We start from the raw sequence: 27,301 nt of genomic DNA, 5'->3' as shown, positions 1-27,301 counted from the left end.
ACATTACATCTACAGATCAATTTGTCATCTTTACTGTATTGAGTCTTTTAATTCACAAATGCACTGTCTCCCCATTTTTTAGGCTTTTGATGTCTTTCAGTAGGATTTTGTAAGGATCAGTAAACTATGACCCATGGACCAAATCTGGTCTGTGGCCTATTTTGTAAGACTAGTGAGCTAAGAAAGGTGTTTTTTATTTTTTTACATTTTTAATGGGCTGTAAAACAAAAGCAAGGCGAAACAAAACAAAAACAAAGAGGACTGTGCAACAGACATTGTAATAGCCCTCAAAGCCTAAAATCTATCTGGCCCTTTATGTAAAGTTTTCTGGCTCTTGCTGTAGATGACTCATTAGCTTATACCAAAAAGGCTTCATTTTGGGGGGAGCTAGTGTGAATTTTTGTTTGTTTGTTTCCAGTTGTTCATTGGTAGTATATAGAAATCTGATTGGTTTTTGCCTATTAACTTTAACTTACAAGCAGCTGAACTGAAAAAATCACTTCATTCTAAAATCATTTGTGGTGCTAAACTCCTGTTTAAAATCAAAGAAGATATGATCCTTTCCCTCCACTTCCTCTGTCCCTTGGTGGTGGAAGCAGTGATGGGGGTGGTGATGGGAGACAATTGACAGAACTCATTGTGAATTACATGTTGTGATGCAGATACATACGGGATGTTTGGGATTATGTAGAAGGACACTGTACTGCACAGGCAAAGAAGAGAGGCAGGTCCAGGGAGGACGACATGTAGATCACTTGAGTCTTGAAGAATAAATAAGAGTTAAAGAAAAGGGCGGGAGGACATTAAAGGCAGAAGTAGAAAATCATGAAACATTAGCTTTATTTTGAGAACCACAGGCAACTCGTTGTGGCTGCGTATGTTTATGTAGAAGGGGTGAGAGATGCTACTGCAGGGGCCAAACATGTAGATTATGTGTGCTAAATTAAGGCCTTTCGACTTTATATTGAAAGCTCTTGGAAGATACTAAAATTCTGTGAGTAGGCGATACAGAATTCTCTGTACTGAGTTTGACTTTGGCATACAGTGTGTGACATCCAGTCCCTGAAGAGTAACTGCCTCTATTTAGAGGGTTGTGACGAAAAAAAAAAAAAAAACTTTTAGAACTTCTGCCTCTCCCCAGCCGGTTCCTCTCCTGTGAGAAATCTAGCTGGCCATCTGGACTCAGATCATCCCTTTGGACGTTTCTGCTTGTCACCTCTTCACCCAACTTTTAGCAGCTTCCAGTGTCCTGCCAGGGGCTCCTTGGCATATATCCCCTTCGTGGCTCTGCTTTTCCCATTTCATTTCTGAAAGTAAAAGTCCAATTCTTCAAGATTCTCATGGACATGAGTATGCAAAGCAACAAAACAAACACTTGATCAGAAACGTGCTGGAGGTTGGTGGCGTGACCTCTGTGGAGCCTGACTGCCATTGCCCTCGGGTGAGATTACTCAGCACTCCTGTTGGCTGGATCCCAGGACAACACCCTCTTGTGCAGCCTGGTGATCCTCTGTAGCAGACGTGGAACGTTTCATTAAGTGGCTCAATAAACTGAAAATAACCCTAGAAATGTACATATGGTTTACTAGTTAAGACCAAAGTAGATTTGCCAAGTTACTTAACCTTTCTAAGCCTGTCTCCTTACCTTTAAATGAGGGTAGTGATGGTACCTACCTCTTAGGGTCCTTGTGATGATCAAGTGAGAAGAGGTCTGTAAAGCTCTTGGCAGGTACCTGCCCATGATAACAGCACAACAGATGGGAGGGACCCTTCGCACTGCTGGTGCATTTGCTGCTCCCCACACAGTTGTGTTAGTCAGCCTCCTCAGCACTATGTTTGTGCTCTTCAGAGAGCTCTTGGAGGAGTTAGAGGTAAGTTGGGAGTGAAAACAGGAGGTGCCCTTTGCCCTTCATTATCAGGTATAAGGAGCTGCATGTTTCTTTCTTTGAGATAAAAATCCATCTTGGTGTAACTTCAGTCTATCAGTTCTAATTCTCCTCCTTTGGACCCCATAGGACATGTGGGATTTTTCTTTCACATTGTGGGCTCTTGGGACATTTTAGGAAAGTAATTTTGCTCCTTATTACATCCTTCTTTACTTAAAGAAGCACTTTGTCTCTCCCAGTGTAATGGGATTGTTTCAGGATTCATTTCTAGGCTCATAGGTTCTGTCGGCTCTCAGGCTAAACATCCGTATCTGCAGCCCTCAAATTCCCTATCCAGAGAGAAAGCCACAGCCACAAATCGATCTGCAGAAATGTACTGAGCACCCTTATACCAAAGGCAACTGGAGAAGAGAGATGGCCACGTGCTTCATAACATCACAGCAAGTCCTTTGGGGTTGTCAGTGGAGGGTGAGTCTGTGTCTGCATCTGTTGTGGAGTGGAGGTGGTCAGGGTGGAGGGGGAGGCAGGCCCTGGGAGTTTACACCACTGGCTGGAAGATGCATCTTCCCCTCGGACCCTCTCACCAGTCCTGGCTGCCGAGGCTTCGAGGCTGCCTCGGGGCTGCTGCTTACTCTTTACTCTTTGTTGTGAACTGAGAGTTGGTCTTCCCTGAAAATTCTTGTGTTGAAACTCTACCCCGCGATGTGAAGGTATCAGGAGGCGGGGCTTTAGGAGGTAATTGGGGTGAGTTGAGATTATGAGGCAGAGCCCTCCTGAATGGGGTTAATGCCTTAGAAGAGTCAGGAGAGGGCTTGTGCTCTCTGCTGTCTGTCACGTGAGGGGAAGGAGAAGTCTGAAGCGGGCTCTCACCGGAACCTGACCACGCTGGCACCTTGGTCTCGGACTCCACCCTCCAGAACTCCGAGAAATGAATTTCTGTCGTTTATAAGCCACTCCGTCTGTGGTCCTTTGTTACAGCAGCCTCAGCAGACTAAGATGTTCGTGCTCCCCATTTTCTTCAGAGCACAGGTGAGGGCTTGGGATTACAGGGGAGTGCGCAGATGGGCACCGGATCCGCCTGCCCTCACCACACACAGACCCTGGCCCAGCCACGTGGGTTTTTCCAGGCTGTTTCTGTCTATCTGTCTGTCCCTGGATCATCGGATGCGGCAGCGACCACTGTTTGACTCCCACCCAGGAGCACCCTGAGAACATCTCTCTCCTGCTTGGGTGCAGACCCGAGGACAAGTCCCAGGGACAGCAGGAGGCTCCAGCCTCCCATTTTCTAGGTCTCTATTTCCTGCCCATGATCTACCTCATCTCCAGATGATGGGAGTTTTCTCTTCCTTCAGTGGATGCTCTGTCCTCTACCCACAGGGATGTGGCCTCTTCTGTGCTCTAAGCAGGTCAGAAACACCAGAGCACAATAGCACAACATCCTTACGAGGACTTGCAAAGGACACCCTTTGGCCAGTTTGGGCGTATGCCTCATTTATGTGCCAGACTCTGTTGCTGTTGGGCTGGGGTTCAATGGCTAGTGCAGCTTAGATCACGTGCCCAGTCTCGTGGTTAAGAGACAGGATTTGCTATTTAAGAAGGAATCAAGAAATGACCATGATTTGTGACTTACCTTTTCCCCACTCTTTACATTTCCTACTGTTCCTTTTGAAATATTCCCTGATTTAGAGCAGAAGTGTATTGTGACCAATACACAGAACCACCACCACCATCATCACCGTCATCATCAAAGCTTCTTCAATACCTGTTATGTTCCAAGTGCTATATGAAGTCTATGTCCTTTACTCTTCCTAGAAAACCCATAGGTAAATATTGTGGCTAGAACTAAGATTGCCTCCAGAAAGCTAAATTATAAAAATCAATGTTCGTAAATCAACTATACTTCAACAAAAAATAAAATAAAATAAAATCAACATCAGGAGGTCAGAACAGGGCAAAGTAAAATCATCTCCAACAGAAAAATGTTTCTTGAGTCTAAGAAAGTTTGAAAAAATTCAATTGAACATGTTAGCATTTCTAAGGGAAAGAATGAGGCTTTCAGAAAGGACCCCAGGAAGTGGAGAGGTGTGGAGTCCAGCTTCACCAGCGCCCACAGAGACACTGTCCAGGGAAAGGGGCTGTGAATATTTTGATCCCCATGGCCATGTTGTTTTGATGCCTTGAAACAGGTGTTTCATCTCATTTTCCTTGTTCTGATTCCGTGTTCATCAGTCGACCTCCTGAATATAATTTGGCTTTCCCTGTGCTTTTCAGTGGGGGAATGTTAGTCATGCTGAAAGACTGTGAGGTTTGTATCAAAATCCTAGTCCTCCTTGTCATTTGAGAAGTTGATATTCTGGTTTTTCTCTAGTCTAGTGAACTTGGTCAGTGTGATTCCATCCTGGGAGATGGGTGGATATCTGGTGGGCTGAAAAATCATGTCATTACTGTCACCAAACATCGCCAGATGTTAGATTATGGTAAATTTCCAAGGGACCTATATCTGCCACTCTTGTTTTGGGGACACATTTGTCACACTGTACGCTTAGGCCAAGACCAATCCTTTCCCTTCACTATTTGCAACCTGGCTAGGTATCATTAACCTCATTTCTAAGCTGGGGAAATAAGGCTTAGAGAAATTGATTCTTTAAAAATCACACTGTTGTGGTGAAGTAGGTTTAGAATCCAGGTGTCTGACTTCAAAGCACATGCTGTTCCTCCTTCACCAGAAACTTTCATCTCCTTGTTTGAGCCCAGCAGTTCTCTTGTACAGCCTAATAGTCCGTGGCATGTTTAGCAGGGAGAGTGCTGCCTCTGAATGTATTTGTGATGGTCTGAACGCTTTGCTTACAAATGAATACTTCTGTAGAGGAAAGACCAACCATCGTCTTTGTGACCACATGCAAGACAGTGTCACCAAACATCAGAAGGCAGTACACAGAGTCTCATAACTAAAGGCATTTTCAGATAAGTACATAAAGTGCAGTGCTTGGAGGAGCACAGTGGACCCCTTTTCACTGGTAGTTCTTTTCCCTGTCGGAAAAGAGAGGTGGAGGAAGATAAAAGAACATAAGCCAAGGGTTCCCACAGGGATGAAAACTACAGAGGCCAGTTGCTGCATAAAAGATGTTGGAAAATTCTTCCTCATCATCCACCTCTCGTAGATTGTTTGCCCCCTTGGGAGAGGCAGCCCAGACAGATAGGAAAGCAGTAATCTGTGGAAACCATCTGTAAGTGCTGACGGGACTTTGGCAGGGAGGCAGGCTGGGATCCGTTCCTACTGATCTGTAAATCCAGCTTTGAAAACTGCTCCCTGTGGGAGGCCTGGGGATGGCTTCGAATACTTCGTGGGTCTATTTGTGAAAGAGGGTATATGGAAGGGCAGGAGGATATGTCATCTGGAACTGCTTAAGAGGACATTTTTCTGGTCTCAGCTCAGATGTCACCTCTGCAGGAAGGTTCCCGCCCCTGAATTACATTTCTTTATATATTTCATAGCTCAACCATCGGAATTCTATGTATTTATTTACTGCCATCTCCCAGCTAGGATGTAATCTTTATGAGGGGAGAGACTATCTGTCTTCATACTGCAAGTGTCTAGAAGAGAGCTTGGCACATGGGAGGGGGCTTCATAAATATTCACTGATGGATTGATTCAATGAATGAATAAATAGCTGAATTAATGAATGGGCAGAGAAGATAGTGAGAAACAGTGAGAAAACAATGGGGAGTGGAAGGAACCCAGCGTTTGGAAATACATAGACCTGATTCCAAACTTGATCCTAAACTAACTGGTATATGACCTTAACCTTTCTGAGTTTTGGTTTTTTGGTCTGTAAAACTCTGTTTCATAGAATTGTTATAAAGATTAAATGATAGAACAATCCAAGTCCATTACCATTTGCAAGGTGACTGGCATAACAGCTAACACACAGGGACACTAATACATATCAGTGTCACTGTCTTCCTTCCAAATACATAAGCAGAAGAACAGCCATGCATCTACCTCGTAATAAAAAAGCTTTGAGTCAACATACGTATTTTTTGTATGAAATGCTAAGCACGTTGGATCATCAGATAAATAAGGTTCATATTCTGCCCTCAGAAAGCTCATAGAAACATACAAATCAAGTTTGTTTGGAGCCAGGGCAATGGGGTGGCATTTTCCTCATTTCTTAATAATACAGGCCTCTACTTTCTGACTCACACAATTATTTAGTTGAATTTTATCTTTAAAACAAGCCTAAGAGGTGGGTACTATTATTTTAATTTCACAGATGAAGAAATTGAGACCCAGAGAAGTGAAGTAACTTGTTCAAGGTCACACTGTTAGTGGGCAGTGGACCGAGGGCTCCCTACCAGTGCTATGTGGTGTCAGTACTTACATTCCTTCCACGGTGTTTCATGCCTGCGCATTTCTAACAACTCCATTGGTGACTCTAGAGAAAGTTTCTGTTCTTTCTTCACCTATTTGCATAGGCAATGTGAATTCTCTTCTTCTAATTGAATCTTTCTTCCCTAAGGTTTTGATATATGCCTGCTTTTATTTAAGCTGTTGGCTCCCACTGCTCAGTTTATTTCATTTGTTATAAAGGATGTGCACATTTTATGTATATGCTCTAGGGCAACTTAGTGAATCATCTTGTGATTCAGAATACCAAACTAGTGGTTTTTGGGACTGCAGCCATCATTTGGTGCAATCATAGGAGTTTAGCCATTTGGAAGTTTTTTCTGACAGCCATTTTGTTTCAAGGTGACAACTCAAACTGAACTGAAAAAATAGTAACAAAAACGTATTGAGAATCAACTACACCTCCGTATAATAACATCTCACAAACTAAATGCTGAGTAAAAATACCAAACTCAAAAAAAAGATTACATCCTGTGTGACTCCATTTAGGTCGAGTTCAAAAGCAGGCAAGGCTAAGTTATGGTGAGAGAAGTCTGGATGTCGGTTACCTTGGAGGTGGAGAGGGAGGTAGCGGCTAGAGAGGAGAATGATGAAGACTTCTTTGGATGATCTAGCCAGGAAATGGGAGCAAGGGCCTCTGAACTAATTCTGATGTTTTTGCCCCTACACCATTCTGCCTCTTTCCAAGTGGCTGTTCACTCTGTAGAAGGTGCCCTCTTCTGTTTTTGAGCCATTCCAGCTGGCTAATGCTCATGAAACAGAAAGCTTTCTCCTGCAACTTTTAGTCACTGGTCTTACTTGAGTCTTCAGGTGTCACCTCGAGGAGCAAGAGTAGTAACTGCTGTTTAGATGAGCCCAGTCATGTGCCAGATGCCTTACATATTTTCTCTTTTAATTCTCATTAGCATCCTCCAAGTTAGGTACTATATGTATTTTTTTTTTCTGTTGACAGATAAGAAAACAGAGGATCAGAAAGGTTAAAGTTAGGTACTATTTTTTTCCTTTTTAATGTTTAAGAAAATTGAGCATCAGAGAGGTTGGCACTTACCCAAGGTCACACAGTGACTAGATTGCGAATCAAACTCAGGTCCAAGGTCAAAGCCTGTGGTGTTTGAATCACATCACTCAACCTCCTCTCTCCCCCTGTATAGTCTGTTAAACATTTGACTCCTTCATGCCCTGACTCCCACTTCTCTCCAAAGTTTTAACCCCTCAGCTAACACTCCTGTGTTTGTCTGTCCAGCATTCCACGTCCAGCTGTGTGGCTCCCACAAGAGCTGCCATATTGGGTCATGACTCTGTTCCTGACCACAGTTACTGGTTCATGTGGCTTCTTGGTCAAAGGCGACCAGTGAATTCTGCTTTTCTTCCCTGTATTGCCAGGGCCTTGTGGACCATTGACAGTCATCTGACTTATGTTAATTTAATTAAATAGACTCAGAAATAACCTATATTGTTGGTTGTTAGTTGTCTGCTTTTTTCTAACTTTTCCTTTTCTGATTCTTTGGGAAGGATGTCTTCCTGGAATCCTCTCACTTTCCTCCAGATCCAGGGCTACTTGCTACCATTGGTCATGCAGTGGTCCCTTCGTCAGTGCTGAGCTCTGACCCCATCCAAGCAGACCACCCTGCTGTTTGTCCCCCTTGCCCGTCCAGACACTGAGCCTCCATCTGAAACAGAACTCTGCTGTGTTCTCTCGGCCCACAGCCCGAGGCCCTTGGGTCACCTTCGGGGCTTCTCAGACATGCTGTTCGTGCGTTCGTGTGTCTTCACCATGAGACCCCAAGTTTTGTTGGTGGCAGGAGCTGTGCCCTGTGCCTATTTCTGTCTCCGCTCCACCCGCGGCCAGGCTACAGCTCTGCTCATAGAAGGGCCTTCAGAGAATCCAAATAAAACATAAAAATAAATGAATGGGAAAGAAGTTTGCTTCAGAATGTGTGGTGCTGTTTTAGTGAGTGGAAATTCCAAGGAGACAGATTTCGGCTCAAAGGAAGAATTGTTTTTAATAGCCTGAGAGACTCAGTGACAGACGGGGCCGCCCAGGAAAGGAGTGAGCTGGCCCTCTCACGTTGGCTCAGAGGTGGATGGACATCCGCGGGGACGCCTGCTGGACAGGAGAGTCGAGGATGGGCGGGCGATGGGTTGCCCTGGTCAGCACTTTCCAAGCATCTGTGAACATGAACCAAGTAATGTCCTTTGTATCTGAACCGTCGTAGTGGCTCAGGCGCTGTAACAAAATGCCACAACCGGCTGCCTTAGACAGTAGAAATTTATTATCTCACAGTTTTAGGAGCTGGGAAGTCCAAGACCAAGGTGCCAGCAAGGTTGGTTTTTGGTGAAAGCTCTTTCCTTGGCTTGCAGACAGCTGCCTTCTCACTGTATCCTCACATGGTAGAGGATGAGACTGAGCTTGGTTTCAAAAATGAAATGATGTTTCTTTAGAACCCACCCTAGGACATCACACTTCCTCCTTGAAGGTGCCTCCCAGTCTTGAGACTCTAGAATTCTTGTTCTACCATCAGCGGGTGGGTGCGTGGGGGCAGGAGCGGGGACCCCCACGATCTGTGTCCGTGGTTCTGAACATCACTGGGACTCCTCATCACACAGCCCACTCAAACTCCACCTCCTGTCCCCAGCCTCCTCTCCTTTTACACAGGGACCCCGGGGCTTGTGTGTTTCCTCCATCAGCCATCCCAGTCCTTTGTGGACCAAAAAAGTGTGGCAGCATCGTGCCCACAGGTTAGGTCAGGGGGCTCCCATCCGTGCTGTCCCATCACCTCCAGCTGCTTGGATCCAAACAGCATCTTCTTTGCTTTCATTGTTCCCGGAGCAGACTGTGGCAGCTCCAGGGTAGGAATGATGTCTCTCCAGGGTCTCGCACAGACTCGGGACCTAAGTCACCAGTGAGCACGTCAGTAACCAAGTGAACATACCTTTTGTGATAATAACATGTCTACTGCTACTACTGCTACTAACGGCAACAGTGATGTACTTCACTGTGTAACTGCCGAATGCCAGCTACTTTTAAGAGCTTCCTGAATTTCTTTCACTTAATCTTCACATTAGCATGATGATGGAGGTCCTCTTCTGCTCTCCATTTTTGAGATGGGGCTACTCAGTCAGAGGGGTTAGGTAACCGGCTCGCTCACGTTCACTCAGCTGAGAAGTAGCAAACACGAATTTAAATGCTCTTGCTGCAGAACCCATGGTCTTCGCTGCTCTGTATACAGTCATGTCAGTCCCGCTGACTCCTGTCCTGTGTCCCAGACTGGGCTCGGGGGCCTCAGCTGAGTATTAGGTAGAGCTGACATTGACCCCGCTGACATCCCACCATTCCTTCCTGGCTATTGTAGAGACTGGATTCAGTTCTGAGAGCCTCTCAAAGCTCTGATTATACTGTAGGTTTATGCTGGTTTGTTTTCAAATCATGAGGCAAGGAGGAAGCTGTCTCAAACTCCTGCCAATCTGTTCTGCCCAGCTAACCTCTTCCCACAAGAGCTGTGCCTCCTTTAGTGGGACGCCTGAAGCCTGGAAGAACCTTCACATCAAGCAGCCAAGTCTCATTCAGCCTTCAAAGGCCCTCCTCAAGTGAACGCCAGATCCCAGTGTCAGATCCTGGTCCAACGTGTGCAAAACTCCAGGGCGGTTGAGGCCGTGGAATACTGAGTCGAGATCAAGTGGTTTAATACCAAAGGAAAACATTTTCAAAGTTTTGTTAGAGAGAAAGTAAAGCAGGGATGATATTGAATTCTCCAGCTCACTAACTCATTTCTGTTTGGTCAGCTCTTGATAGGATGTGATGTCTGAGTGTCCCAGCCCACAGGTCTATAGTCAAAGAGGTCAGTGTTTTTACGCGGATCAAGTAGACGCCAGAAGACAGACTTGGACCCACGTTAGCACCCAGAGAGGAGTTTTTCCATCCATGCCCGGTCCTGGGGTAGTTGATTTTGCATAGGTTTTCTTGTTAATCTTCACAACCACTCTATAGAACCTAATATTTTTGGCCACATTTTATAGATTTGGGAATAGAGTTTGTAGAAGTGGGAAGAGAAATAACATTGTATTGGTCCTAAAAAGTGAAAGGGAATGTCCTGATTCTAAGTCCAGGACTCTGGAATCATGCTCTCAGGTTCAAATACATCCTTCCTCTCTACTTTCAAAGGTTCCCACCACCAAAGCAGTGCTCCATGCTGGGCACAAGAGAGGAGGGCAGTTCCTTGTGGAGATGCTGCTGGGACTGATTGGCCCTGCCCTCTCCTGGGTACCTGTGAGCACCACGAGACCGCGCTGTCCAGGCTCCTTTCTCATCGGCCTGAGTTTGCGCTGATGCAGTGTGAGCAGAACTGATGTGTGTATATGCAGTTTGGGGTCCTGAGAACCAGACTCTGAAATAGAGCTCAGCACTTACAATCCTCACCTCATTTACCTTTTCAGTAGAAAGAATTCCAAGGACCTAGGGAAGGTTAGAGCCACAACATGAAAGGAGTCTGGGTCCCTGAATGACTGCATGGGGCAGAGCGCCCCAGACGGAAATGAGCAGCAAATAAACCCTTGCTGGGTTAAGTCAGAGATTTGGGGTTTGTGACTTAGAGCAGTTGGCTTACCTTGGTATCGTCCAAGAGGAATGGTTGAGGCGAACCCTGAGAAGAATTGGGGTTGGCAGAGATTTAACATCATCTCAGAGAGAGGAGATATGTACAACCATAGCCTTAAGAAGCAGAATGAGGATTCCTCTCGCTGATCCTCCTTTGTAGACAGATGTCTCTGGTAAGGCCCACCACGACCCCTGCAGAGTGGAGAAGTTGAAGTCTCCAGCTTTGAAATTCAGCCCCGTGCTGTGCTGGGGGCCCTACCCTGCCTGACACTGACCCATCCAGGTAGGGCCGAAGCCACAGAATCTTAGTTGTTGGCAAGGAGGTGGGGAAGCATCCCCTGATGGGTCACAGACACCCCCTAAGCCATGCCGAGCTAACTTGGTTAATGATGGTGTAGCCAAAGCTTTTCCTGTCTCAGTTTTCTGAGTCCCAGATTCCCAAGATGAGCAGGAGGAAGGAATCCAAACTTCTAGAAACAGCTTGTTATCCTGCCTGCCTGCAGCACTGGGTGTTTCATGTGGGCTGGCTGGAGATGAGGCAGGAGCCGACCTCGGAGGTTTCCAAGTGCCATGCCGATGGGTTTGGTCTGAATGAGGCAGGCAAAGGGGTGGCAGTCAACGGCAGTAAGAAGAGCTGCTCCGTCAGGACTGCGATGTCTCATAGCCAGAAAGGTGGCTGTGGAGAGGCACATGGCCTGAAACAGAGCAAGTTTATAGAGGGCACTGGTCCAAGGTGGAGATAGTAATGAGGGCAGGATGCAGAGAGCAGCAAAGTAGCCGAAGTGCTGCTCGGCGTGGGGTAGGGGTGACGCCCTGCAGGTGAGGGATGCTTGGGAGGAGGTGCAGAGAAGACGATTCAGGGACTGGGGGTGAGTCCAGGCTAATTAGGGTGGAAAATTCCGTAGCATCCTCGTTGCCTCCCTCAGGACACAGGCTGTGCTTTTCTCAGCTCTGCAGTGGCAGCGAGCGCCTGGCGGAGCGCGTGTGGGCTGGATTGAGTACATTACTGGAACCTCACGCAGCTTTTCCGAGCCATCTTCTACGTCTCTTCGTTCCCATGGCTGCAACTTCAGCAAATCAGTTCTTTTGCTCTGCCTGAGTTTCCGTGCATGAGCATGCTTGCCTGAGGTTCCTAGAATTCTGGCAAGGACTCAAATGCCACCGAGTACTTGGCTTCTGTCCTAAGGCAGCTCTCAGTGGCCTGGGCAGGTAGGCTGTGATGTCATAGGCAGAGGGCACTGTCTGAAGCTACCCATGGGAGGCCCAGGTCCAGGGTTGCTAGATTTAGCAAATAAAAATGCAGGACACCCAGTCAAACATGTGAATTCAGATAAAAAAATGAATACATTTCTAGTATCACTGTGTGCCACACATTGCATGGAACATACTTGTTTGTTGTTTATCTGAGATTCAGGATTAGCTGGGTGTCCTCTGTTTCCTTGGCAAGCTTGCCCGGGTCCCTCTGTCCTAATTTGCATGGACAGAGGGGCTTGGCTGATGTGGAGGAGCTCCCCCCAGTACCTAGAAAGAGCTCGGCTGTCTCTAAAACAGGGGGCTCCAGACCCCACGCTGACCAAGCCCGGATTCTTCCCACCAGCAATTCCTTCACACTTTCTTTCATTCAAAAACCTCAGCACAAGGCGATGGCAGGTGGGGAGGGCAGCCGGGCTGCCATCCATCACTGCCACTGCCAGGGCGGGCGAGCAGAGCCGCCTGGTTCCAGCGCATTAGTGACCATTACGTTCCTAATGAAGATTTGTGGCGCTGCAGGAAGAGGCTTCAGCCACGTTGTCTCTGGTAGGCAGGGTGGGGGGCGCCCTCAGGCGGAGCTTATGGGAATGGAGCTTCTAGGGACTGGAAGAGCTGAGAGGGATGAGTAGAAAGGAGGGGAGAAGAGAGTGGGAGCTGGAGAGGGGTCTGAGCTGAGGGGAGAGCTGAGAGGGCAGGAAAGAAGAGGCATGTGGGGTGTGGGTTCTGAGGCCAACAGGCCAAGGGCACAGGTAGGCAGGCAGGAGCCCCTGATGACAGCGAGAAGCCAGCAGTTCAGGGATGGCTGGTTTCCTTGGGCAGGTGTGACATGTCGCTGCAAACTTGGTGCCTTAAAACAACAGAAATGTGTTCTCTCACACTCTGGAGTCTCCAAGTCTGAAATCAGTTTCACGGGGCTGAAACTGAAGGCAAGGTGTGGACAGGACTGAGCTCCATCTGGAAGTTCTAGGGGAGAATCCATCCCTTCTGTCTTCCAGCTCCTGGTGGCCCAGCACTCCTTGGCTCCTGGCCCCGTCACTCCGATCTGTGCCTCCACCATCACAGGGCCTCCCCTCTTCTGTCTTCTAATTCCCTCTGTTTCTCTCTTAGAAGGAGATGTGTGACTGCATGAATGACCCACCAGGACAATCCAGGATAAGCTCCTCCTCTCAATATCATAAATTTAATCACTTGATTTGCCATATAAAGTGATAGTCACTCTTTTGCCATGGAAAGTGTTATTTTGTGGTCCACGAATCAGGGCGTGGACATGTTATTTTGGGAGTCACCGTTCTGCCCACTCCTTGGTGTGAGGAGAGTCAGATCATCACGCCAGGGTGGGGAAGGTTCCTTCAGGAGTCAGCTGGAACCCCTGCCCAAGCTTTTATTCACTTCCCTGCATTTTAATGCCTCAAAGCCAAGGCAGAATAATTCACACACTCTATGGACGGAGGTATTCTTCTGGGAAGAGCATTGGCTGGGAGTCCCGGCTCTGCCTTTGACCTCCAAGTGACTGAGGGGACTGGTCATGGCCCTCTTTGGGACTGTCTCACCTGCTATAAATACAGATGTTGGATTGCATGGTCTCTGAGGGCTCCTCTGACCCAGGGACCAGTTGGTGACATCCAGTCTGATTTCATATGAAGAATCTGAGGTCCCTGGAAATCTGTTTCATCAGAGAGTGGAACCCAACCTCGGTTGTGGTCCAGGCTGAGCTTTGGGTCTGAGCTCATGGCTTGTTCTGAGCAGCTCTTTATAATTCAGAACTGAGGTCATAATTCAACCCGTAGTTGACCTTGTAGCTAAGAAAGTTTCACTGAAGACACGTCCTGACTTAGTAGCCCAGCGCAAATCTGGATCAGCAGAGAGGCAGCAGGAGCACAGTGAAATTGGACACGCCGCTGAACTTTTCAGTTTCCTCATTTAAAAACTGAGGATATTTTGAGGGTTGTTGGTTAATAAGAATAAGAAGTCAATAAATGCAAAGCACTAGAATATTTGGCTGCGTGTGGGGCTTAGCAAATGGTAACTGTGGCCCTGAGGGCTCCCTGCAAAGGCATCTCCTCTTACCTGTCTTAGGACTGTGTACCGTGTTCCCTCAGCTCAGAGCATCCTTCTCCCAGACACACACACAGTTCACTCCTCTCTTCCTCCAGGTGACCTCGGCCAGGCCACCTTCTTAGAGAAGCCTCCCCGCACATTCTATCCAAACTCTCAGCCCCTTTCCCTGCTTTATTTTTCTCCCTGGAACTTGTCACGATGTAACTTACTCCACATTTTACATATTTATCTTATTACTTGTCTGTTTCCCTTACTAAAATGCGAGCTTCATGAGGTCAGGGATTCTAGCCTGTTTTACGACTGCTGAATTCCCACTTGAAACAGTGCCTGGCACACAGTAAGCGCTCACAAGAATTTGTGAGATGAAGGATGGAGTGAGAGAGAGAAAGGAATGCTCTTGGACCCGCTGTGCAGAGGACAGAACACGGGGAGGGAAGAACAGAAGCAGAGGGACCAGTTAAGAGGCGACAACAGTCAGGCAAGAGCTGTGGCTAGGAGCTTGGATGAAGCAGGGTGGTAGCAGAGAGGTGGCGTGGGGTGGGGGCTGTGGGGGGCATCAGATGGCGGACGTGGCAGAAAGGGAGGCATCCAGGAGGACTCCGGGTTGTCTGAAGCAGGTGGGTAAATGGGGCTTTCGTTTACTGAGCTGGGATCTCTGGGGGAAAGCAGGTTTGCGATGCTTGTGTCCAGGGGTCTCTTAACTCGGGAGACATGGAGGAGAGTGAACTGTGCCGGCATCTGAGGAGTGGTCTGCTTCAGCCTTCAAGATGAGTTCACTGTTTGACCTAAAGCAATGTGCCTCACCTCCCTGGGCTGAGGACTCTTCAGCCACAAAGCGAGGGAGAGAGGGTGAATTAGAGCCCGTCTGAGATCCTTGGGCAGGCAGCGTGGGACGGTGGAAAAGCTAGGCTTCGGAGTTAGACAGATCTGGGCTCTGATCTGAGTCTTAGTTAATCTCCTTGGACTCAATTTCCTTATCTCTAAAATGAGCTGGGGTAGCTCTGACCTCATAAAGCTGCTGTGAAGTTCAAGTGATAAAATGTCTCTAAGTGCCAAACACTTTGCCAGGGACATAGTAGAAAATCAGTCTTTGCTAATTTTCTCCCTCTGATCTCACTGCGGTTTCACAGTCCCCACTAGCCACCCGCCTATCAGCAGGTGGAAGTGCACAATCTTACGAGGTTCATAATGCTCTTTACCTGTGCATGTCTGAGAAACTTACCATTTCAATGCAGATACAGATATGCCCCACGGATTATTGTGAAAAACCATTAAATATGTATCAAATAAAAACACTAACAGGAAGATCTATTGCTTTGCACACTGTTGCTTGAATATATTACATAGAAAGAGTAAGAATTATTCTCCTTCTCTGGCATCACCTTTCCGTTCGATTTTCTCACACCAGGTGTTCGGATCCCAGAGAGAAAACTTCCTCTCCTCAGTCTGACATTTTCCACTGTGTTGATACATACCCAGTGGAGTGATTCTGCAGAAGATGGTGCCACTCACAGCTCCAACCTGAAGTTGCTCCCCAAATTCTATTTATGTCATAATGAATATATTCAAGTTAATAGTGTCAAAGCCGCAGTAGGCACACCTGCAGCTAAGAGTGCAGTGTGGATCTGGAGTGATTCTGAATTTTCCTTCCACAAAAATAATTTTGGCACCTTGGGATCAATATCTTCCTCCCATATGTTTCATATTCTCTATAAAGTATAATTGAAGACACCCGTCTCAGCAGTGCTTTTCGGCGTGAATGCATTCAGAAATTCTAAAAAGGTTATTTGGAAAGGAAGGAAACTAACATTTGGCTTGTGTCTACTATGTATCAAGGCTGTGTTATGCACCTTTGCATATGTTATCTCATTTAATTTGCACAACAACTCTGTGAGAAAGAGAGTATCAGGCTTCCCTTTGCAGGAGACTGGGGCTCAGAGAGGTTAAGTTACTTGCCTAAGATCACACAGTCATTAGCGGTGCACAGCCAGGATCTGAAGCCTGTGTTGTCTGACTCCAAAACTTGAGGTCTTGAATGTTATCTTGCACTCTCGCTACTCCATCTCTAATTCTCCACCCCTCCCACGTCCAGGCCTCTTTTCATTGAGAACGTGGACTAAATCATTGGAGAAACCCGAAACTCTGAGACCAGATTTAGAAGGAGCTTTCTTGGCCCAAACTGACACTTGGACCACTTCCATTTCATCTTTAGTCAGACTGTGTCAGTGTCCTTATTTCCTTGTGTGTGAACGGAAACAAAGTTGGACAGAGGTGTCTGTGACCTTGGATCGAGGGAGATTTTGCCTCTATTCTAGGAAATGCATCTCTTTCTCCAGGAGGTGAGAGGGGAGCAATCTCTGCCAGGGGAAGCGGATTCTTTCCACTGCTGCTCTGACAGCCATCTCTGCAGCCCTCCCAGCCAAACCCTCTGGGCTGCTTCGTGTTCCGCTGCACAGTTCCTGTTGGGGTAAGATTTGGCTCTGGGTCTCCCCCCGCCCATTAATCTTAGTTTGTTGCTATAAAGAGACATCTTGAAACATTCAAGAAGTGAAGGAGGAGTTCATCCGTGTCACAGACAGCATGCTTCAAGGATTGCTATGCTGACAACCTGGCCAACTTGGATGTCAAAGCATATATTCTGGGAGGAAGTGGCCTTGGAGATTTTCCTTGCTTTTCACTAGGTCTCTGTCGTTACCTCCCAGTTTGTTCAGTGCAGCAATAATGCATTTGAACCCCTGGTATTCCCAGCTACCACGGTCCCCAGACCAAATGCCTTCAGCATGACCACTGTATGAAGTCCTCTTCCTGGAGTTGGTGGATTTCTGTCAGTGATGGGGATTTCTGCCAGACCCAGAAAACTCACTGGCAATCCCCTTGGCGTCCATGTAATTATTGTGATTCAGCTTTCGGGGCAGCTTCCCTAGTATCAGGACCCACATCACTTCCGACTCTTGCACGTTTGTTAAACTGATAAGGTCTGCTGGTCATTAACTGTTCCCTAACATTTCCTATATTTCTGTTTTGGGGAACTCCAGGTAGGGGAGACGTTCTGACAATTGGAAACTTGGTTGAATGAAGAAGCATTCCTTAGGAAGTGGAGCACTTTTGACTTAGAGGAACCAGAGTCCTTAGATGGAGTGTTCCCTAGTTTCAGCTTCCAGGAAAATGCCCTCATGGGGGCCAGAAGAAAAGGGAACTAACACTAATTGGGTTCCTACAATTGAGTTCCTATCTTGATGACCTTGCTATCTACTTTATTTACATTGTCTTATTTAATTTCTGGCAAGCATTCCCTGTTTTGCAGAAAAGGAAACTCAGGCTCAAGGAAGGTAAATAGGTGATAGTGTTGAAATTTCAAATAGAATTGGACAGAAAGACTAAACGGAACTCATTGTCAGTCTGCTAAGATGTTTTATGAGGTAATAAGAGTTGAGGCAACTTGTTACTAGATCGGTTTGTCAAGATAGTGCTCCATTTCTTGGGGCAGACTCGCATTAGCCAAATTCATAAAGTTGATATAAAAACCAGAATGTCAATGTATTAAATTAGAACAGGAGTCATACCTAGCATAATGGCCAAAATACTTGCAGTGACCCAAATGGCACTTTCTCTTCTTGTGGGAAAGTTACATGGGAAAGTAAATTATAATTGGGAGGTTACTTGATGCAGATGCTGTCAGAGTATGATAAGGTGATTATGCAGTTTAAGTGTCCAGTGGCCTTGGGCTCTAGTGGCCTCTTCCATCCATTTTCATAATAGAGCTAAATTTGTCACAGAGACTGGACATATCGAACCTTGGACCTGGATTCCCTCTCCCTTGGTCCCTTCTGGCATGGGCACTACTCTGTGACTCTCCCTCCCTCCACTTCCAGGAATTACCAAGTGCCCCCTACTTAACTTCAATTATATTAATGTCTCTAGTTATTAATAGTGTATTTTTTTTCCAGTTAACTTTCAACATCCCAGCTCTGATCTGGTGTCTGTGGTGCTATTATTAACCCTGCTATTAACTTTATTTCTCTATTTCCCAAGTTGTTGGCAACCCCCATAGCTGTTCCCATGTAGAGATAATTTCTTTGCTGCGGGATTTGGGGGGAAGGCTAAGTGAGAGACAATGTATGGGAAAAGAGCCCAGGGCAAGGCAGCTGGTTAGTTCTATTCTTTTCTTTCCAAGAACATTAAAACTACAAAAATGCCCTACTCAGATCTCTATCTCACTGACCTCAAAAGACAAAGTTGAATTATTATTTCTACTTCAAAAACTCATCCCAGACAGTGGAGCAAGGAGAAGTTCCCTCCTCACTTAAAAAAAAAGAGAGATTATTTTACTAATAATGATGGTCTCTCTTTCCACGTATATAACTTTGATTACATTTTATAGGGTCTTTGAGTTGGAGACCACCTTTCTCAAATGCAGTGCCTGTCGATGGAGTTGGTCACAATGTCATTGGGAGAAAAGAAGCCATATCACTGGTAAAGGAGGACTTGACGTTTGCTTCTGCTCACATGGTAGCTTTAAGATAGGCTTTACTGCTGCCAGACTTCATTGTCCATGGGAATAGCTGAAGTTTGGGCTTTAGAGAGGGGTAAGAGCAAGAGAGATGCCACCTGATCACTCATGCAGGGCATCGTGATATTGATCAAGATAGACATCCAAGTTTGCTGCCTTCCAGACTTTGTCCATTGAAAGCGTGAGGCAAGCATTTCGTGGTAATTAATATTATCATTAATAACTAACATTTCAAAGTGCTTCGTATTTCATCATCACATTTGATCTCTGATGAGGGGGTTATTAATTTTACTCCCATTTCATAAATTAAAAAAATTGACAGCAGATACATCATAGAGCCAATCAATTAGCAGAAAACATATCTCTATTGACTCCTAATTCAGGACTCTCATCAGGATGCCCTGCTTTTTTTCTCATTTATATGCTTATGTTCACCTCTGGCCCTTGAATGAGTTCAGTCTGAAGATTAGGAAATAAATAACAATGTGTCACTGTGAGGGTTAATTTTATGTGTCTACTTGGCTAGGCCACAACATCTAGATATTTAGTTAAACGTTATTCTAGATGCCCCTGTGAGGGTGGTTTTTAGACGAGGTTAGCACATCAATAGACTCTGAGCAAAGCAGAGCACCTGTAATAATGTGGTGGGCCTCATCCAATCATTCGAAGGCCTCTTAGGAAAAGACTGACGTCCCCGAAAGAAGAGGGATGCCTGCCAGCAGACCGCATCTCAGACTCAAGGTGCAGCTCTCTTCTGGGTCCCCAGCCTGCCAGCCTCCCCTGCAGACTGTGGACTTGTCAGCCTCCACAGTCACATGTGGGAGTCAGCTCCTTAAAACTGTCGGTTCTGTCTCTCTGGGGGACCCTGACTGATAACAGATTTTGGTGCTGGGAAGTGGAAGTGCTGCTGTAACAAATACCTACCCATGTGAGGGTGGCTTTTGAACTGGGTAATGGGGAGAGGCTGGAAGAGTTTTGAGGTGATGTCAGGAAAGCCAAGACTGCCTTGAAGGGACTATTCATAGAAATATCGTGCTTCTGGGGAGGTCACAGATGGAAATGAGGAACACGTTATTGGAAACTGAAGAATGGTGATCCTTATAATAAAGGGACAGAGACCTTGGCTGAGTTGTGTTCCAGTGTTTTTTGCAAGGTAGGACTTGTCCATGATTAACTTGGATGTTTAGCTGAGGAGATCTCTAAGCAAAATGTTGGAGGTACTGCTATGTTTCCCCTGACTGCTTGTAGCAAAATGTGAGAGGTGAGAGATGAACTGAAGAAGGAATTGTTAAGCCAAAAGGAACCAGAACTGTAAGATTTGGAAATTCTCAGCCTATCAGTATTGCAGAAAACAAGAAAGCATGATTTGGAGAGACCATCAAGGGTGTTGCTGGACAATCATTTGATTATAAAGAAACCACAGGTGTGACTCATGAGTTCAATTAACCATTTCAAGAGAATTGATGCCAGCTTGGACTGAAGTGGGGAGACGGGAGAGAGACAGGACAAAATGAAGGAAGGCTGTTGGACTTTTGAGACTTTACAGGGTGGATCAATAGAGTTACCTGACTGTGAACATGTTTCTCCAAAGGCCCAGAAGGCAGTTCAGAGCAGGGCTGCCATCACAGGCTTAGAGGACGTAGGCCTGGGGGTGGGTGTTGGGGCTGCTTCTCCCTTGGTTTTATGGCGTGGAACTGGGGCCCAGGGCCTTGGGGAAGGGCTGCCTTCTGGTAGATGCAGAGAATGAGAATGGAGCCAAAGAGGGTTATTCTCAAGCCTAAAATCTAATGGAACTTGCCTTGCTAGTTTTCAGACTTGCTTGATACCTGCCACCCCTTTCTTCTTCCTGACTTTTCCCATCCGGGATGGGAATTGTCTATGCTCTGCTTGCCCTACTGTTGTATTTTGGAAGCAGATTACATGTCTGGTTTCACAGATTCACAGCTGGAGAAGAAATTTGCCTCAGGATGCATCCTACCTTAGGTCTTACCCATATCTGATTTATATTTATATTTAGATGAGATTTTGAACTTGGAGTGGATTAAGACTTTGGAGGGGGCCTGTTGGGATGGGGCGGATCTATTTTTGTTATGTGAAAAGAACATGTGGGACTAGAGGGTGGAATGTTAATGGGCTGAATGTGTCCCCCCAAATTCACATGTTGAAGTCCTAGTCCTCCCAGGACCTCAGAATAGGGCTGCATTTGGGGATAGTGCCTTTAAAGAGGTAATTAAGGTAAAATGAGGTTCTGTAATGGGTTTAATCCAGTAGAATCAGGGTCTTTGTAAGAAGAGGAGATTAGACACAGACACAGAGACTGAGGGGTGACCGTGTAAGGAAAGTGAGAAGTCAAGGAGAGCGGCCTCAGAAGAAACTAGACCTGCCAACACCTTGATCTTGGACTTTAAGCCTCCAGACCTGTGACAAAATAAATTTCTGTTGTTTAAGCCATTCAGTCTGTGATATTTAGTTATGGTGGCCCGAGCAAACTAATATGGCCACCAACATCAATTAAATAATTTAGTGGGATGGGGGCTGTGTGTGTGTGGGAGGCGCATTTTGTTGGCATTAAGAAGATAAATCTTGGTTATTTGACTGATTTTGTTGTTTCAAAGTTGATATTGCCTAGATCCAACTTTAATTATATGTTCCTTCATCTCAGAGTTTTTTTTTCCATGTAAAATCACTTTCTCTCAAGTTTATTGCCATAATAGCCTGGGGGAATATTTGCTTCTGAGGATCATATATCAAATCTGTTTTATTTGAGTCAGAATATCTTTCTTTCTTCGTAAACAAAATTATACTGTGATTTTAAGTGCAGAAACTCTTGGAAGGAAGAGTCTGCTTTGGATTCCAACAGTTTCCTCTCGTTACATTTGATCTCTATTACAGACTTCAGGACTCCTACTTGAAGGCTTGCTTTCAGAGATTACCTGGAACCAAACTATCCCAAACTAGCTGTCCTTCACCAAGAGGGATTGCAGGACTAAGGAGCCTCCCCTTTGGAGAAATTCCTGCCCTCTCCTCTCTTTCCCCATGAACACTCTAAATAACCATACTGACAGAGGGATCTTTTTTTCTTTCAGTTCTGGGTTTGACATGCCCAGACTCCAACATTAAGTACAAATACGTTTGAAAAAAATGACCCAAAATTCCTAATGGACATCTCACTTTCTGGCTGTAGTTCTCAGTCCTGAAGATGAGAAGTAAGTGAAAGGGTGAAAAAGAATCCTGCCAATATTTGTCCATAGACTCAAAGAGCATCTTTGTGCAGTGATGACACTAGTTCGTGAATGGCATTTCTCATTAATTTGCTTTTCTGCTTAACCAGAAATTCTTTCTTTGTTCACTTTTTAAAAAAATTGTAAGTATTTAAAAAATCTTGCAGCCAAATTCACACAGTAATGAAACACTATGTTGAACAAAACTGATTTTTGTATTTTCATAATTATCTTGACTTTAGATTCCTATTTGAACAACAAAAGATTATCCAGAAAAGTGTAGATCAGAATAGCTGTACACCAAGCAAAGGAGTTCCCTTAATGTGCAGAATGATATTTGTCTGTTCATCTTTTCCATCTTCAAAGTAAGTGCTCCCTCAAACTGCCCCCCTCCTCCGCCAAAAACAAATACACAAAAGCAGACCATTGCAGATCCTTGTTAACTGGATTCCAGGAGATTCGGAACTCACAGGTGTTTTGAGGGCAGTTGTAGTCCAGGTTGATGGTGTACTGGGTGGGCAGCATGCAGGGAACGGAAGGAGCCTGAGGTCTGTCACTCAGCCATTGTGCATCCTTAGCCGAGTCCTTCAAACTATGAGCCTTGATGGGGAAATAATAATATCTGCCTCACAAATTTTCATGTGCATCAAGTGAGATAATGGATGTGAATTTGCTCTTTAAACCGTAACTGGGCTGTGCAGATGTTAGTCATTATTTTCAAACAGCATCTGCGACCTAGTTTTGATTGTGGTTTACTTTTGGAGAGAAGAGAATTATAAATGCCTCTTGGCTCCTCGGGAACAAACAGAATCCAGTAACTTTAACTACCAATGATCACATTAGAGGCAAATATCCTGCTGCAAAAGTAGCCTGACTCCAAGGGCTAGTCATATTTTCTAAAGTCTTATTTGCTGATTAATTATAAGTAGCATTTCCATCAGCATCCTACATTTTGAAAATCCATTTAAATAAAAAGCATACTCTTTTATAGAGCACCACCTCCAGATTCTCCCACTTTGTTCAACTTACAGAAAGAAAATATTTCTTGGAATTTTTCCATCTTCAAATATTTCCATCATTGGTAAGGAACTTGCTTTTGTCACTTGTATATTTTTTCTTGAACAGTTTTTTTTTGGATAATTCTTCTGTTATGTATTTTCTCTTTAGGTGGTTTTAGAGAAGGAGCTATTTTTTATTGCCCAATTACCATATGGAAGAGATTAATTATCTTAAAAAAACTCCAGAAAATTAACCTCTGGTTCATGATATTGCACATCAGATAGAATTCTTCAGGGTGACCTCATTTTTTTCCCACCCCAAACTGTCCATTTAACCATCTTATCAGGCAGTCATGGTACTGGTTTTCTGGTTCAGGGAGTTTTCAGATAGAATTCAGGGAAAGGGACTCCACAAGACTCCTCCAAGCTTGCCCACCACGTTGACTTCTGCTTTTTGTGCATAGTTTAATTCAGACACCTTTTATCCATCACCATGTCAATATCTCTCTCTTTATTTTTTATATCTGACATTAGATTATTTGCAAATCTTTGCCCTCATGTCATTTTGCTACCCTCTTGAAGTAGTATTCTGCAATTAATAGCACCTTTTTTCCGCTTGGCCTTGGGGCCTAGGTGAACCTTGATTCAGCAATCCTTCCCACTGAGTCATCGCCCGAGGATGGTGCAGGAGGAAGGAAACGTGGTGGGGTTTCAGGAGACCTGGGTTCCGGTTCTGCCGTTAGTTAACTCCAGCACATTGCCAATGTCTCTGGTCCTTTCTGAGCCTCTGTTGATTCATCTGAAAAACAAACTGGATGAGCTATCCGCCAAGATTCTTTTCCAAGTTTAGATTTTTCCTAGTTATCAAATATGTAGTACATGGAAAGAGTAAGGGCTTCAAGGCCCAGCAGACCTGGGCTCTGTACGCTGTTGGGAGAAGGTACTAAAATCCTTTAAGCTTCATTATTCTTTGTCTATAAAAGAGGGGTGCTCAGATTCCCCTCAAAATTATAAGTATTAAATGGGCTTATGTGTATAAAAGGCTGTGATATAGAAGAGATAATATTGTTTCCCATCTCCTCCTCTCTTCCCTCCTCCACACCCCCCCCAAAAAAAAACCATTTAGAAATGGAATAAGAAGCTTTAGGCATATTTTGCAGCGGAGAAGGAAGTCTCAGATGGCTTGGCCCATATTACCTCGCAAACTCTTGGAGGGTGAAGGGCTGGAATGCAGCATGCCAAGATTTCTAGTTCACTTTTAGCTCCGAGTCTCACTGGCACTTTAGAGGACTTTTCATGGAATCATTCAAATCTTCTTTATTAATCTTTTCAGAGAAAATTGGGGATGAATTATCTAACAAAGGACACAGGGAACATTTATGAGACAAAGACAGTGGGCGATGCAGTAAATATAGACAGTAAGGTGCTGTAATTTCTAGGACATTTTGCTGATTTATACAATGAAGGAGACAGAATATTAGAAATTGGGTGCCTTCCAGGGATGCAAGGACGCAGCCATCACACCTCGGTGGCTTTCTTCCCTACGACAGAAATAACGTTGACACTGGTTAGATTCCAGTGTAACAGGGAAAGGTCAGAAATGACAGCTGCTTTTGGAATGCTGGCCTCACCAAAATTCCAACTTTTACTTTCTCCCAAATTTCCTGATCATATAGTGCAGAATCTCAATACTCTGTTCTGTATTCTTCAGCAAGGAAGGGTCTGACACTGTAATAGTTCAGTGGTGGTGGCTGGAGTGAGAGTTCGGAGGAATGAAACGAAATGTAATAGTGGGAAATTTCTATATTTGAGGAAAGTGAAAAATTAGTCCGTTGTACCAGTGCAGCTTGGCAGGTGTGGGGCTTAGCAAAGAGTAGTTATTGCAATAAATGTTTCAGTGGTTTGAGGTGACTATGCCCTCCCTAGAAACCAATCATGAGACATGGCTACCAAAAAAGTAAATTTAAAAGTAAAATGCACTCTTAGAAGAATTACGACTTTTTAAGAGAGATGCTGTTTTCCTTGTGACTTGCATGGCCAAAGCTCTGACTGGAGTATAGTGTTCAGTTGTGGGGCTATAGAGGAATAGGAAATGCGCCACATTAACCCAGACAGATCATCACTGGGGGTTTACCCACTCCGGTCGCTTGGGCTTGGGTTTCCCTGTTGCTGCTCGAGCAAGTGCTGCTCCTCCCTCGAGACCCTCAAGGACATCTCTACACTTTGTATGTTGTGTTAGAGCACATACTGCACGTTGACCCATAACAGTCATTTACAGAGGCTGTTTTTTGTATATATATTTTTATTGAAATATAGTCCGTTTACAATGTTGTGTCAATTTCTGGTGTACCAGCACAGTGCTTCAGTCATATGTGAACATACATATATTCACTTTCATATTCTTTTTCACCATAAGTTACTATAAGATATTGAATATAGTTCCCTGTGCTCTACAGTAGAAACTTACTGTTTATCTATTTTATATATATTAGTTAGTATCTGCAAAACTTGAACTCCCAGTTTAACTCTTCCCACCCCCTTACCCTCCAGTAACTATAAGTTTGTTTTCTATGTCTGTGAGTCTGTTTCTGTTTTGGATGTTTTTGAAAGTCATGGATTCTTTGGGAGCACAGACTGTTTCTTACTTAACTTTGCATCCCTGTTGCTTATACAAGAATGTTATTAGCCCTGTATGCCTGTTTGTTGAGTAAATGAATACATTAGAAGTTTTCCAAAAGCATTTAATTATTCATCTATCTGTTTGACAAGTATTTATTGATCTTCTGCTGTATTCATGATGCCATTATGTGACTGTACCAAGCGGATCTCCAGGCGTTCTCTGTCTAGCTGAGGTCTCTCATAGGAAGAGTGACTAGAGGAACTGGGGGGTACTTAACTAGGGTGCGCAGGTTGTAGGAAGAGCTTGGCAGTGTTTTCCAATGTTTCAAGAGCTGGTTTAGGGAGTTTATTCAGCCTGTGCAACTTCAGAGGGTAAACATTGGTGGGAGTCTTTGGGAAGAAGTTTTCTAATGATAAGAACAGCCTCAGGGATGGGATGGTTTGCCCTGAAAAATGGCAAACCATGCCAGAGTGGCAGTGTTGGTGGCTAATGCCCGTGATGTCCAGCTGACCAGCGGGAAAAACCGGGAAAGAGGATGGCGGGCCATGCTCTGAGATCTTCTTTGGTCTTAAAAAGTTGTCCCTGAAAAAGTGGTTTTACAGAATGGACATTTGGTCCCAGGCTCTTACCTTTTTCTTAGAAAAATAAAACCTAAAGACAAAAATGGAATATAAGGTTTATGTTTCAAGAAAGACTTCTAGGGGCTGCCCTAGTGAGATCCAAGAAAGCGTTCAGTCATCTGCTTGGGATACAGTCACAGACTCACATCATTTATTTTTGCTCCTCTGAAGATGTAAATCTAATGGGTGTGAAACTTCATACGTGGACACGGCATCCTAAATAGGACACGCTCCAGCCATTACTTGGAGTCTTGACACAATGGAGCTTGCTTTTAGCAAAGAATATAATTTTAGAGTGAATTTTCATAAAATATAGCTGTTAATCTCTGTAGGGAGAAGATGTAATCAAGGTATCCCATAGCCTAAATGTTTCTCAGAACAAGTAAGTATTTATTCCTTCACTCATTCAAAAATAGGAATTTTAGGCATTAGTAACATATATCTGTATCTGTACACACACACATCTATATATACATACACACACACTAGGTTATATATATTATATCTCTACATGTCAAACGTATACGTCTTGTATGTCTAATACATTTAACAAATATCTAGTTGATGTATTCAGTTATAGACAGATAATCATCATCCTGACTACCACCGAGAACCCTGTATATGCAGGTACTCATCTCTCAGTTCTCACAGTCTCACCGTAAGATAAAGAAACCCTCAGTGTTATTTGGGGTTTGCAGTAACTGGTAGCGTTGGATTTGGACCTAGGTAGGTCTGGTTCCAAAGCCTGCGCTCTTCTCACTTCACCACATTATATTCCATAAGGATGCAGGGTAGGGAAAAGGAATTCATAGGCATTTCTTCTCCCAGTGGTTGTGTCCTAACTGCCCAGTGCAGTACAGAGGTCCTGCTGTGGGGGAGGGGAGGCCAAGATGGCAGCCCCCACTGGACCAGCTTGCTGTGTGAGCTTGAGGGAGCTCATCACCTCTCTGGGTTTTGATAAAATGGTCCTCTGGGACTTTTCCAGCTCTCACAATACCAGGCTTTTTGTTTTATTCCAAAATGTCTCCTCTACTGACAGGTGAGCCACTGATTGAGTCAAATAATGCACTCATTTGTGTATTCACAAAGATAAATGCAATTTGTTGCTCACACATGCAAGCTGAATTTCTGAAAT

The sequence above is a fragment of the Camelus dromedarius genome, chromosome 15, assembly GCF_036321535.1.
Source record: "Camelus dromedarius isolate mCamDro1 chromosome 15, mCamDro1.pat, whole genome shotgun sequence".
Taxonomy (NCBI): domain Eukaryota; kingdom Metazoa; phylum Chordata; class Mammalia; order Artiodactyla; family Camelidae; genus Camelus; species Camelus dromedarius.
The sequence above is the reverse complement of the archived record's forward strand: the minus strand, read 5'-3'. Positions refer to the sequence as shown.